We start from the raw sequence: 12,456 nt of genomic DNA on the forward strand, positions 1-12,456 counted from the left end.
TTACGAAACGGATCCCAAACACAGTGCACAAGTAGTACCACTTCCGGCCAGCAGATGAGGGTAGGGAGTCCTAGCAAAAATCATCTAGCTGAAAAAGTGATGATTTAAGCAGAATAACTAAACTCTTCCACAATTCTGTTTAAATCCACCATGATGATAGACAGATTGTATATTCAGGTGAATAAAGGGGTTAAATTCTCAACTGTAAAGCATGCATACACACATATACACACATATGGCATCTGTAAATGCATTTTTTTATTATCTCCATGTTACAAACCATGATGCGTTTCAGTAAAGTTTCTGCTTACTGCAAGGGCCATACCAACTCGATTCCCCTATTCTCGATCTTTTAAAGTATTTTAAGAAGCAACCACTACATTAAGATTAAAATGGCATCTACGGTCAGTTCTTTTTAAACTCCCCCCAAACCTCTTAAAATACATTGTGGTTAGTAACTGCATTCACCTGCATTGTGCATGCAGATAAAATAGTAATGAAACAGAAACCTAGCTGATTTAAAACATTATAACCACCTCAACATGTTTCACCACGCTACAGGTGGCATCCTCAGTGGTCATTACCCTTGAAAACACCACTTGTATCGTGGAGAAACATGTTGGGGGGATCCTTGTACTATGTTTTAGGTTAGTATGTGGTACAAGTGGGTAATTATGCTGTTTATAAGATAATTGTTATACCGCCACTGCGCTGTAAGCAATGAGGAGGAGTTTAAAGAGTGAATGAGGACGGGAGGAGTTTAAAGCTATTGAAAGAGTGACCATATTAATAGTCCTGAGAAGGTGACTGCTCTCTATGATATCAATACGCTCTAACAGGATACATGGTCCTAATAAGACAAGCCCTGTATTGTTGTTGATTTTAACATCGGGTCCAGGACTCTGATATTTCAGCATCTCTATGTTTGGAGCTTTGTGTCCGAGATTCGGCCATTTCCAAACATTTTTGAAGGTTTTGGGTGCTTTATAGAGTACTGCGGTCACCTGAATGTAGTGGTCTATGGGGGTCTCAGCTTGCAGGAGATGTACGTAGAGTGTCATGCAAGTCTATGGGACTTCCAGTACATCTCCTGATCACGTAATTCTGAACTGCAGAGATTGCCCGGGAGTTTTAAACATCCTGACCATCATGGTAAAGTATGATTTAACTGTCTGGCAGGCAGGTGCAGAAAATCGTTTATTTGGAGGCAGGGAGAGGGGACAGGACATTCGGGGGAGAGAAGATTTATTGTAGTCTGAGAGAAGAGTGAGGGGGAGAGAAGATATCAGTGTAAGGGCAGGGAGAGGGTATGGCAGTGCTGATGCAGTGAGGAGTGAAGGGAGAACCAGCAGCCTATCACTGCTGGGGCTTCAGGAGACTATGGAAGCTGGGTGGCATGCAGTATTCATACCACCCAGCTTCCCCAGTCTCCTAAAAAGCTTTAATATGACTTCTTTACCAGACAGATTTTCTCTTCAGCAGACTGGAAAAGCTGAGTGGCAGGCAGTACACAGTACAAGGTTCACTGTACTCCCCCAGCTTTCCCAGTCTACTGAAGAATCAAATAAAAGATATTTGTTTTTGATTTTTTTCCCCAAAAAATGTTTGTTTTATTTATATATTATTGTTGCTTTTGCAATGCCAGGTACACAGCTACTACATGATAAACAATGTTATCTTTGGTCTAAAATTTGACAGGATCGCTAGCAAGATGTAAGACCTCTGGCAGCCTATGGGTTAACCGAGTACTGCAATCTTTCAGCGAGCTCGTGACTTGCAGCCACAACAAATATTCTAATGTGCAGGTTACGTTCTTGCGGCAAACGGGAGGTCGTACCATTGCTGAGATTGCAGCAAGGGGGGATGGGATATCCTGGTACTATATACTGTATATATGAACCATACCCAATGGGTAAATTTGATGTTTAAATGCCATGGTATTGGGAAAAGAAGCAAAAAAGATCACATCTAGAGGTGGCAACAAAAGCAGGGAAATCCTCATTGTTCTCTATGTGCCATCCCCCCTTTGTCGCGTATGATTTGTCGTAGTCTGACCCTCCGTAAGGTCTTTTTAAAAATAGCTCATGGAGACCCAAGGGAGAAGACGCAGCCTATAAATAGCAGCAAGGTTGTGGGATCATTTGCTCTCAGTAATGACATCATTCATTTTCTCTGAAGAGCTGTGGGGTTTCCTTGTCAGATCGGATGCCCTTTCAAATCGCATCTTATTCTGCAATGCTGCATTTAACCCTTGACACCTGCTCTCAGCATTTCCGAAAAGCCTAGTAATACAAATAACACATCAATGTCAATAGTATATACTAGTGTTTCCCAACAAGGGTACCTTCGGCAGTCCGGGCATACTGGGAGTTGTAGATTTGCAACAACTGGAGGAGCCCTGGTTGGAAAGCATTGGTTAAGAGGTTAAAAAATGATCAAATTACCCCTCCCCCACTGCGATGGCCGATGGCACAAGGATAGAGGCATTTGACTTTCATCGCTTGTTTGGATTTGGTGCATTATTCATGCAGAGTCCTATACTATGTTTTATCCCTAAATAGGTGCTTCATCATGGGTGTGAGAGTGGAGACAGTATTTACGCAATTTGGGTGGCCTTGTTTGTCCTTACGCTCTGCACCTGCTCTACTGGGATTATAAGATGCATTCATTATGTATACAAATAGTCTGTTCCTTTACAGGAATTATTTAAAGGGAACCCATAACTTTGAAACTGCATCACGTTGAAACTGATTTGTGGGCGCCAAGTTATAGAGCATGAGGAGCTGAGCAGATTGATATATAGCTCTGTAGACATGTTATAGAGCATGAGGAGCTGAGCAGATCGATATATAGTTCTGCAGACATGTTATAAAGCAGGAGGAGCTGAGCAGATCGATATATAGTTCTGTAGACATGTTATAGAGCAGGAGGAGCTGAACAGATTGATATATAGTTCTGTAGACATGTTAGAGAGCAGGAGGAGCTGAACATATTGATCTATAGTTCTGTAGACTTGTTATAGAGCAAGGGGAGCTGAACAGATTGATATATAGTTCTGTAGACATGTTATAGAGCAGGAGGAGCTGAACAGATTGAAATATAGTTCTGTAGACATGTTATAGAGCAGGAGGAGCTGAACAGACTGATATATAGTTCTGTAGACTTGTTATAGAGCAGGAGGAGATGAACAAATTGATATATAGTTCTGTAGACATGTTATAGAGCAGGAGGAGCTGAACAGATTGATATATAGTTCTGTAGACATGTTATAGAGTAGGAGGAGCTGAACAGATTGATATATAGTTCTGCAGACATGTTATAGAGCAGGAGGAGCTGAACAGATTGATATATAGTTCTGTAGACATGTTATAGAGTAGGAGGAGCTGAACAGATTGATATATAGTTCTGCAGACATGTTACAGAGCAGGAGGAGATGAACATATTGATATATAGTTCTGTAGACTTGTTATAGAGCAGGGGAAGCTGAACAGATTGAAATGTAGTTCTGTAGACATGTTATAGAGCAGGAGGAGCTGAACAGACTGATATATAGTTCTGTAGACATGTTATAGAGCAGGAAGAGCTGAGCAGATTGATATATAGTTCTGTAGACATATTATAGAGCAGGAGGAGATGAACATATTGATATATAGTTCTGTAGACTTGTTATAGAGCAGGGAGAGCTGAACAGATTGAAATGTAGTTCTGCAGACATGTTTTAGAGCAGGAGGAGCTGAACAGATTGATATATAGTTCTGTAGACATGTTATAGAGCAGGAAGAGTTGAGCAGATTGATGTATAGTTCTGTAGACATGTTATAGAGAAGGAAGAGCTATACAGATAAATATATAGTTTTGTAGACATGTTATAGAGTAGGAGGATCTGAACAGATCGATATATAGTTCTGTAGACATGTTAAAAAGCAGGAGGAGCTGAACAGATCGATTTATAGTTCAGTAGACATGTTATAGAGCAGGAGGATTTGAACAGATTGAAATACAGCTCTGTAGACATGTTATAGAGCAGGAGGAGCTGAGCAGATTGATATATAGTTCTGTAGACATGTTATAGAGCAGGAGGAGATGAACATATTGATATATATAGTTCTGTAGACTTGTTATAGAGCAGGGGGAGCTGAACAGATTGAAATGTAGATCTGTAGATATGTTATAGAGCAGGAGGAGCTGAGCAGATTGATATATAGTTTTGTAGACATGTTTTAGAGCAGGAGGAGCTGAACAGATTGATATATAGTTCTGTAGACATGTTATAGAGCAGGAGGAGCTGAACAGATTGATATATAGTTCAGTAGACATGTTATAGAGCAGGAGGAGCTGAACAGATTGATATATAGTTCTGTAGACATGTTATAGAGTAGGAGGAGCTGAACAGATTGATATATAGTTCTGCAGACATGTTATAGAGTAGGAGGAGCTGAACAGATTCATATATAGTTCTGCAGACATGTTATAGAGCAGGAGGAGCTGAACAGATTGATATATAGTTCTGTAGACATGTTATAGAGCAGGAGGAGCTGAACAGATTGATATATAGTTCTGTAAACATGTTATAGGGCAGAAGGAGCTGAACAGATTGATATATAGTTCTGTAGACATGTTATGGAGCAGGAGGAGCTGAACAGATTGATATATAGTTCTGCAGACATGTTATAGAGCAGGAGGAGATGAACATATTGATATATAGTTCAGATATGAATGCATTTTCTATGTTTTAGCTATATATGGTTATTTATTTGTTTGTTTTTTTCAAAATCTAATGGGACCCAAGAAATAATAATGATAAGTGGCCTGTGACCCACCTGGATTGGGGTAAAAATGCTTCACAGTAGAGCACTAACAAGGCTTATCCTGTGTTAGGTTTTGGCCTTAATGGTGTACTCCGCCCCTAGACATCTTATCCTCTATCCAAAGGATAGGGGATAAGATGTCAGATCGCCGCAGTCCTGCTGCTGGGGACGCCTGGGATCCCCGCTACGGCACCCCGCTATCATTACAGCACAGAGCGAGTTCGCTCTGCACGTAATAACGAGCAATACAGGGGCCGGAGCATCGTTACGTCACGGCTCCGCCCCCTCAATACGAGTCTATGAGAGGGGGCGTGGCAGTGGTCACGCCCATGCCATAGACTTGCATTAAGTGGGCGGGTCGTGATGTCACGAGGGGCGGAGCAATGATGTCACACAGCTCCATCCCATGTATCGCCCATCAGTACGTACAGAGTGAACTCGCTCTGTGCAGTAATGACAGCGGGGTGCCGCAGCGGCGATCCCGGGCGTCCCCAGCAGTGGGCCCGCGTGATCTGACATCTTATCCCCTATCCTTTGGATAGGGGATAAGATGCTAGGAGCGGAGTACCCCTTTAAAGGGATACGCCGCTGCTAAACATCTTCTCACATATCCAAAGGAGAGGGGATAGGATGTCTGATCACGTGGATAGGGGATAAGATGGCTTTCTAAACAAATGCAGTGGTCTTGACATCACGGCTATGCCCCTCGTGACGTCACGTCCCCTCCATTCATGTCTATGGGAGGGGGCGTGATGGTGGACATGCCCCCTCCCATAGACATGAATGGAGAGGCATGGTGTGAGGGCATGGCGGCGTGACCGTGACGCCACAATCATGGCTGCCGGCTCCAAGCATTGGAGCACGTGAGTACCCCTTTAAGGGCTTGTCTCATATGGATAACCTCACTTCGTCACTGTGGGCTCAGACGCTTTTCAATCATCAGTAGTGTATAAGGTTGGTGGAGGAGATTTATCAAAACCTGTCCAGATGAAAATTTGCCCAGTTGCCCATAGCAACCAATAAGCTTCAATTTCTTTGATCTATAAAGCCAGAAACGTTCAAGGTTGGTCATTTCTACGTTCAGTAAGATCTCAGGTTGGTGGCAGTGGCGTATGTACATAGAAGAAAGGAGGCACCAAAGAAAAGATCGAAATGGGCCTCCAATTATGGAGTCTGATTTGGGTGTTTATTTCCCTTTGCTTTCCATCACCCATTGGTCAATACTCTCCTCCAATAATTTGCTGACAATGTAGTTCTCTATAGAAGACACAGTAAAACAAAATGGGACCAATCAGGAGAGGAGGCTTCCTGTCTCCAAGGGACCTATAGCACCCGCACGATCTGCCACTATATCCTTGGTTGGTGACCTCCTAGGTCAATGATCTCCTCAGTCAATGGCCTCCAAGGTCATTGTCCTCAGTGACCTCAGTGACACCAATAGCCTAAATATATACCGAGAGTGAGCAATGTGCACCTTCAGACAAGACAAATCCTCAGCACGTAAACACTACTAAATAATTCTCTCAGTAATGTTGCTGGTCCCCGTCATGCTGTGATATCACAGTATCTATGGTAACAGGAGATATAACTAGTTTAGCAGCCAGATGTGTTTGGGAACATTTATGCACATTTATTTAAGTAGCACCTAAATTCACTGAATGAGTTGACTGTCTACTTGTAGTCTGTAGTAGGTTCATTTGTGGAACATTTATTTCCCTTACAATCTGTTCTTAATTCATTTTGGGAAAAAATCACTTTTTATAGTTTACACCAAAATATACAAAATATGTTGATTTCTTATGCTGAGATATATATATATGTATATCTGCACTGACTCCAGCCAAAGGGCCATTAAGAGTTCAATGGAAGTAGAAAAGTACTTGTTCAGCCTTCTCTCTTCTGTCCAAAATAAATCTCCCTCTCAAAGTGGAAAAAGTTTTTTTAGTAGATACCCTTGGGAAGTATAGATTTTTTTTGTTTTAATTATATTTGCTACTGGGAGGGATTACTTTTTTACTATTCCAAATGTGGGTGAACTCTGCTACCTATTCCTAATGTGGGGGAACTCTGTTGCCTATTCCTAATGTGGGGGAACTATACTGCCTATACCCAATGTGGGGAAACTCTGCTTCCTATACCCAATGTTGAGGACTCTGCTGCCTACGCCCAATGTGGGGGGGACTCTGCTGCCTATACCCAATGTGGTGGGATGCTGCTGCCTATAACCAATGTGGGGGACTCTGCTCCCTATACCCAATGTGGGGGGGACTCTGCTGCCTACACTTAATGTGGCGGGACTCTGCTGCCTACACCTAATGTGGGGCAACTCTGCTGCCTACATCTGATTTGGGGGGGGACTCTGCTCCATACACCTGCTGTAGGGGGACTCTGCTGCCTACACCTAATGTGGGGGAACTCTGCTGCCTACACAAAATGTGGATGGACTCTGCTGCCTACACCTAATGTGGGAGGACTCTACTTCCTACATCTGATGTGAAGGGACTCTGCTGCCTACACCTAATGTGGGGAGACTCTGCTGCCTACAACTAATGTAGGGGACTTCTGCTGCCTAGCTAATGTGAGGGACTATTTACTATGCTCCTGCCTAGCTAATATGGGGACAAACTACCAAACTAATAGGAGGTATGCCTACTACCTACATTTGGAGGTTTTCATAGAGGGGCAGCTATCTGGGGAATTTACCTACAGGGGGCATGACTACCAACCTGGGGGACACTACCTACCTGGGGGAATACCTACCTGTAACTTCCATAAGCAACACCTTATTTTCTGTCTGCTAACACAAAATACTTTGATAGTGCCCTCCCGAGAATAGACTCTGGATCCGTCACTGGGTGGAGGGGGGTGCTGGCTACCTACTTGACTAGTTACCTGGCTACCTAACTTTATACCTGGATGCTTAACTACTTACCTACATACCTGGATACCTAACTACCTAACTATGTACATATCCAGCCTTCATACATGGCTGCCTAACTACCTAGCTAGCCACCTACCTACATGCCTGGCTACCTACCCTCCTGGCTAGTCACCTACCTACATATCTAGCTTCCTGATCTACCTACCTAGTTACATATTTATCTGGCTACTACCTACCCTTTTACAATGCAGAACACCAAGGAGGGATTTTTTACAGTTTGTGGGCCTATAGATGGGTAGATTGTGTAGAGGAAGGGAGGGCACTGGAAACATGCAGAGTCTAACATGTCTTGTCCTGCAGATGGTAAAAGATCAACATGGCGGTCTGATCCGGAGGGAGAATAAAGGGAAAGAGGATGCCACCGATCAGAAAAAGACATAATTGTGAGTCCCTAGATGTAACTGTAATCAGTTACATGATATATAGATCCTGTGTACATCTGATATCTACCGCCATATGGTCCCGTATATAATCACTTATACTGTATACAGATCTCTATACAGCTGGTATCTACCGCTATATGGGCACTGTATACAATCACTTATATAGTATATAGATCCCGTGTAGTATACTGGTCTGTGTATAGTGGTTTTATTCAGTATGGTATGTCGGTATTATCCAGTTATTGTGTGGTGGTATATATTTACTCCATGTATACTGGTATTATTGGTCATGGAAAATAATTTTACTTATGTTAAAATGTTTCTTAAATATTTATATAGATCAGTAAAAAATGTTATTTATTTTAAGTGTAGGAGTGTTGGAGGGATTTGAGTGGAATAGGGGTGTGGCAGAAGTGTGACCAGCGGCGGAGCCTTGCTGGGGGCCATTTCTTTTTTTGGTTGGGGGGGCCTGAGTGTTGTCAGTCTGTCTCTGCAACCAAGACCCCCATATCATAACATTCTATTGTAAAATCCCATCTGATTTCCCCTTAAAGGGGAACAAACTCTGAACGCTGGAGCCAGCATCGGGAGCTTGTGATGTCATAGCCCCGCCCCCTCACAATGTCCCACCATGCCCCCTCAATGCAAGTCTATGGGAGGGGGCGAGGCAGCCATTACGCCTCCTCCCATAGACTTGCATTGAGGGGGCAGGCATGATGTCGTGAGGGGGCGGGGCTATGACATCACAAGCTCCCGCTGCCGGCTCCAGCTTTCGGAACAGTTTGTTCCAAACGCTGAGCAGCAGAGTACCCCTTTAAATCCTGGTAAGACCATATTCCTAACTATGATTTCTTTACCATGACAGTAAACCCTAATCCAAAGAAATTAAAAGAACTATGACTTGGGAATTCCATTGGCATCAATGTACATGCCTCCTTACCTGAATGCTGTGACAGGAGCACCTCATTCACTTTGGCCTATCGGTGGCAGTCCTGAGGATGACCGCACAACACCATTTATGATCTATGCAAAAAGTTAGTCTATCACTTTAAAATCCAGAAAAACTACTTTAACCCCTTAACGACCACGGACATAAATGTACGTCCTGGCTTGGCAGCACTTTGCACACCAGGACGTACATTTACATCCTGTGTATGACCACAAGCGGGGCTTATGTCATACACGGCAAGTTCCGGCTGCTATCAGCAGCTGGGGCCCCGCGGTTAATGGCCGACATCCGCGATTGCACGGATGTCCGCCATTAACCCCCAAGATGCCGTGATCAGTACAGATCACAGCATCTGCGGCAATGTGCACGTTAAAATTGATGATCGGACCGCCCACAGGGCTGCCGCGGCAATCCGATCATCTGTAATGGCGGACGGAGGTCCACTCACCTGCCTCCATCTGTCTCCCGGCGTCTCCTGCTCTGGTCTGAGATCGAGCAGACCAGAGCAGAAGATCACCGATAATACTGATCAGTGCTATGTCCTATACATAGCAATGAACAGTATTAGCAATCAATCAATTGATAGATAGTCCCCTATGGGGACATAAAAAATTGTAAAAAATTTAAAAAAAGTTGTAAAATGTAACAATAAAAAGTTTAAAAAAGTTAAAATCCCCTCCCCCAATAAAAATGAAAATTGTCAGTTTTTCCCATTTTACTCCCAAAAAGCTAATTTTTTTAAATAAACATATTTGGTATCGCCGCATGCATAAATGTCCGATCTATCAAAATATAATTATATAGTTAATGATCCCATATAGTTAATGATCCCATACGGTGAACGGCGTAAACCTAAAATATGACAAAAAATTTAGCTTTTTTGTCATATTTTATTCCAAAAATAAATTTATAAAAAATGATCTAAAAGTTTTATATATGCAAATGTGGTATCAATAAAAATGAAAGATGACGGCGCAAAAAATGAGCCCTCATACCGCCCTATATACAGAAAAATGAAAAAGTTATAGGTGGTCAAAATAGGGCTATTTTAGATTACTGATTTTGTTTTTAAGCGGTGCAAAAATATAAAAGTATCTAGCCATGGGTATCATTTTAATCGTATCGACCCACAGAATAAAGAACACATGTCACATTTCTACCATAAAGTGTACAGTGTGAAAAAGAAACCCTCCAAAATGTGCAAAATTGTGGTTTTCTTTTAAATTTCCTTCCTAAAAAAATATTTTTTCGGTTCGCCTAACATTTTATGGTAAAATGAAAGGTTTCCTTACAAAGTAAAATTGGTCACGCAAAAAACAAGCCCTTATATGGGTCTGTAGATGGAAATATAACAGAGTTATGGATTTTAGAAGGCGAGGAGGAAAAAACGAAAACGCTAAAATAAAGTTGGCCTGGTCCTTAAGGTGAAAATGGGCTTGGTCCTTAAGGGGTTAAATACATAATGATGAGAAGACACAAAAATAAGGATGAATGAATGATAAATTCCTGGACAAGGCAGCACAACACGCTATAGTCATAAAACATTAAAAATTCTCTGACTTAATCGTTTGTAAAATGGCGTACATCAAACAAAGTAATAAATAAAGCTGTAAAGACATAAACTAGTGTTATATTCATGTACCGTAGATCCCGCTCACTTTTGTCACACTGACATTTCCCAGATCGTGTTTAATGTTTCCTTGGTGATAGACTCTCTGCACAACAGACCTCTACGACAGACGTTCCCAAGATGGGAGACATCAAGAGCGGTCTGGAAAAACAGTTTCCCAGAGATCCCTGACTAAACAGAAGTAGGAATCAGGGGCTAAATTTACGCAATACCCAAAAAAAATAGGTCAACATCATCATGGTAGAATGTGAGCACTGACATGCTACTTGTAGACAGATGCGGGAGGGTGTGTAGACATGTGAAAGTTGGAGGATATTTTTATCTCATGACGTAATGAACCATCGACAGATTGGGTATAAAAAGCTGATCTTGGGGTTCTGACTGATGTGACCTCCAACATTCGTGTGATCCGTGGGGGTCTGACTGGTGGATAGGGGAAAACTTCACGAGATGGGAATACCAATATAAATTAAAAACCACATTAAGAAATCGTTGTCTGTCATGGAAATCTAGAAGACAACCAGTGTTGTCCAGTTTACACTCTTTGGTTGTCATCAAGTTATACAAGAAAGCTATGTAAGAGTCTTGAGGAGCATTCCTCTATTGTGGAGCAATACGTCCACGTCATGTCTTGCTATGCGAAAGTCTAGAGAAGTAGGGAGGTCATTTGTTTGAAAGACCTCCCTATATCGATACTCACCCAACTGATGTGCCAGCCATAGTTACATCAATAGACTTTTTAGCAGGACACAGAAAAAATTTGGGATCCAGGGTACTGGTTGATTTTTTGGATGCAGGTGAAAAGCTATTTAAAAGCGTTGGCTCTATTACTACCAAATTTCCTCCTCTATCTAATATTCTTACTCTTTCACCTACACCTTCTCATACTTATTTTTCTTACAAAATATGTTCTGTGTTCAGCTGTGCCAGTGGCATCTCTTTGGCCAGCCAAGGGATTGTATTGTTCTGTACTGACAAGCAAGAACCCCCAAACACCTGTATAATGGGGGATACCTGGCTAATGAGGGGGGGTTATCTTATTTCAGGGACTGTTTGCCTACTGGGAGGAGGGGCTACTTGGCTAATGGGAGAATGCCTACCTACTGGGAGGACTACCTGCCTACTGAGGCTACCTACCTACTGAAGGGACTGTATACTGGGGGACTTACTGCCTACTGGGGATACTACCTGCCTACTGGGGATAGCTAACTGCCTCTTGAGGAGAATACATGCCTACTAGGGGGACTATCTACCTATTAAGGGGACTGCCTACTATGGGGCTACCTGCCTACTGGCGGAACTACCTACCTACTGGGGTAGCTACCTGCCTTTTGAGGTGAATACCTGCCAACTAGGAGGACTACTGGAACTACCTTCCTATGGACATACCTTTCGAATGAGGGAACTACCTTACTGCCATGGGAGACATCCTTAAAGGGGTACTCTGCTGCTCAGTGTTTGGAACAAACTGTTCTGAACGTTGGTGCCGGGAGCTCGGGACGTCACGTCCCCGCGCCCTCAATGCAAGTCTATGGGAGGGGGTGTGACGGCTGCCACGCCCCCTCCCATAGACTTGCATTGAGGGTGGTGGGGCAATGACATTGTGAGCTCCCAGTGCCGGCTCCAGCGTTCAGAACAGTTTGTTCCAAAAGTTGAGCAGCGGAATACCCCTTTAATGGGGAACCTGTCTACCTAATCTACCTTCTTACTTACCCACTTTTACTGCGGGGGGGGGGGGGGGGGGC

At 42.9% G+C, this 12,456-nt stretch overlaps 1 long non-coding RNA gene across 2 annotated transcripts in view; it reads left to right on the forward strand.

Moving 5' to 3' along the window:
- The window catches only part of LOC130267425 (uncharacterized), a 71,852-nt gene that overhangs the window by 4,259 nt on the left and 55,137 nt on the right, over positions 1 to 12,456 (forward strand). The window contains exon 1 of one of the 2 annotated variants that reach the window (XR_008843187.1): positions 8,051 to 8,132. The exons of the other annotated variant lie outside the window; for it this stretch is intronic. This is a non-coding gene — a long non-coding RNA (uncharacterized LOC130267425). Of the gene's footprint in view, positions 1 to 8,050; positions 8,133 to 12,456 lie in introns of those variants that run through there. 2 annotated transcript variants of the gene reach the window in all.

This window comes from Hyla sarda, chromosome 4 (genome assembly GCF_029499605.1).
Source record: "Hyla sarda isolate aHylSar1 chromosome 4, aHylSar1.hap1, whole genome shotgun sequence".
Classification (NCBI taxonomy): Eukaryota; Metazoa; Chordata; class Amphibia; order Anura; family Hylidae; genus Hyla; species Hyla sarda.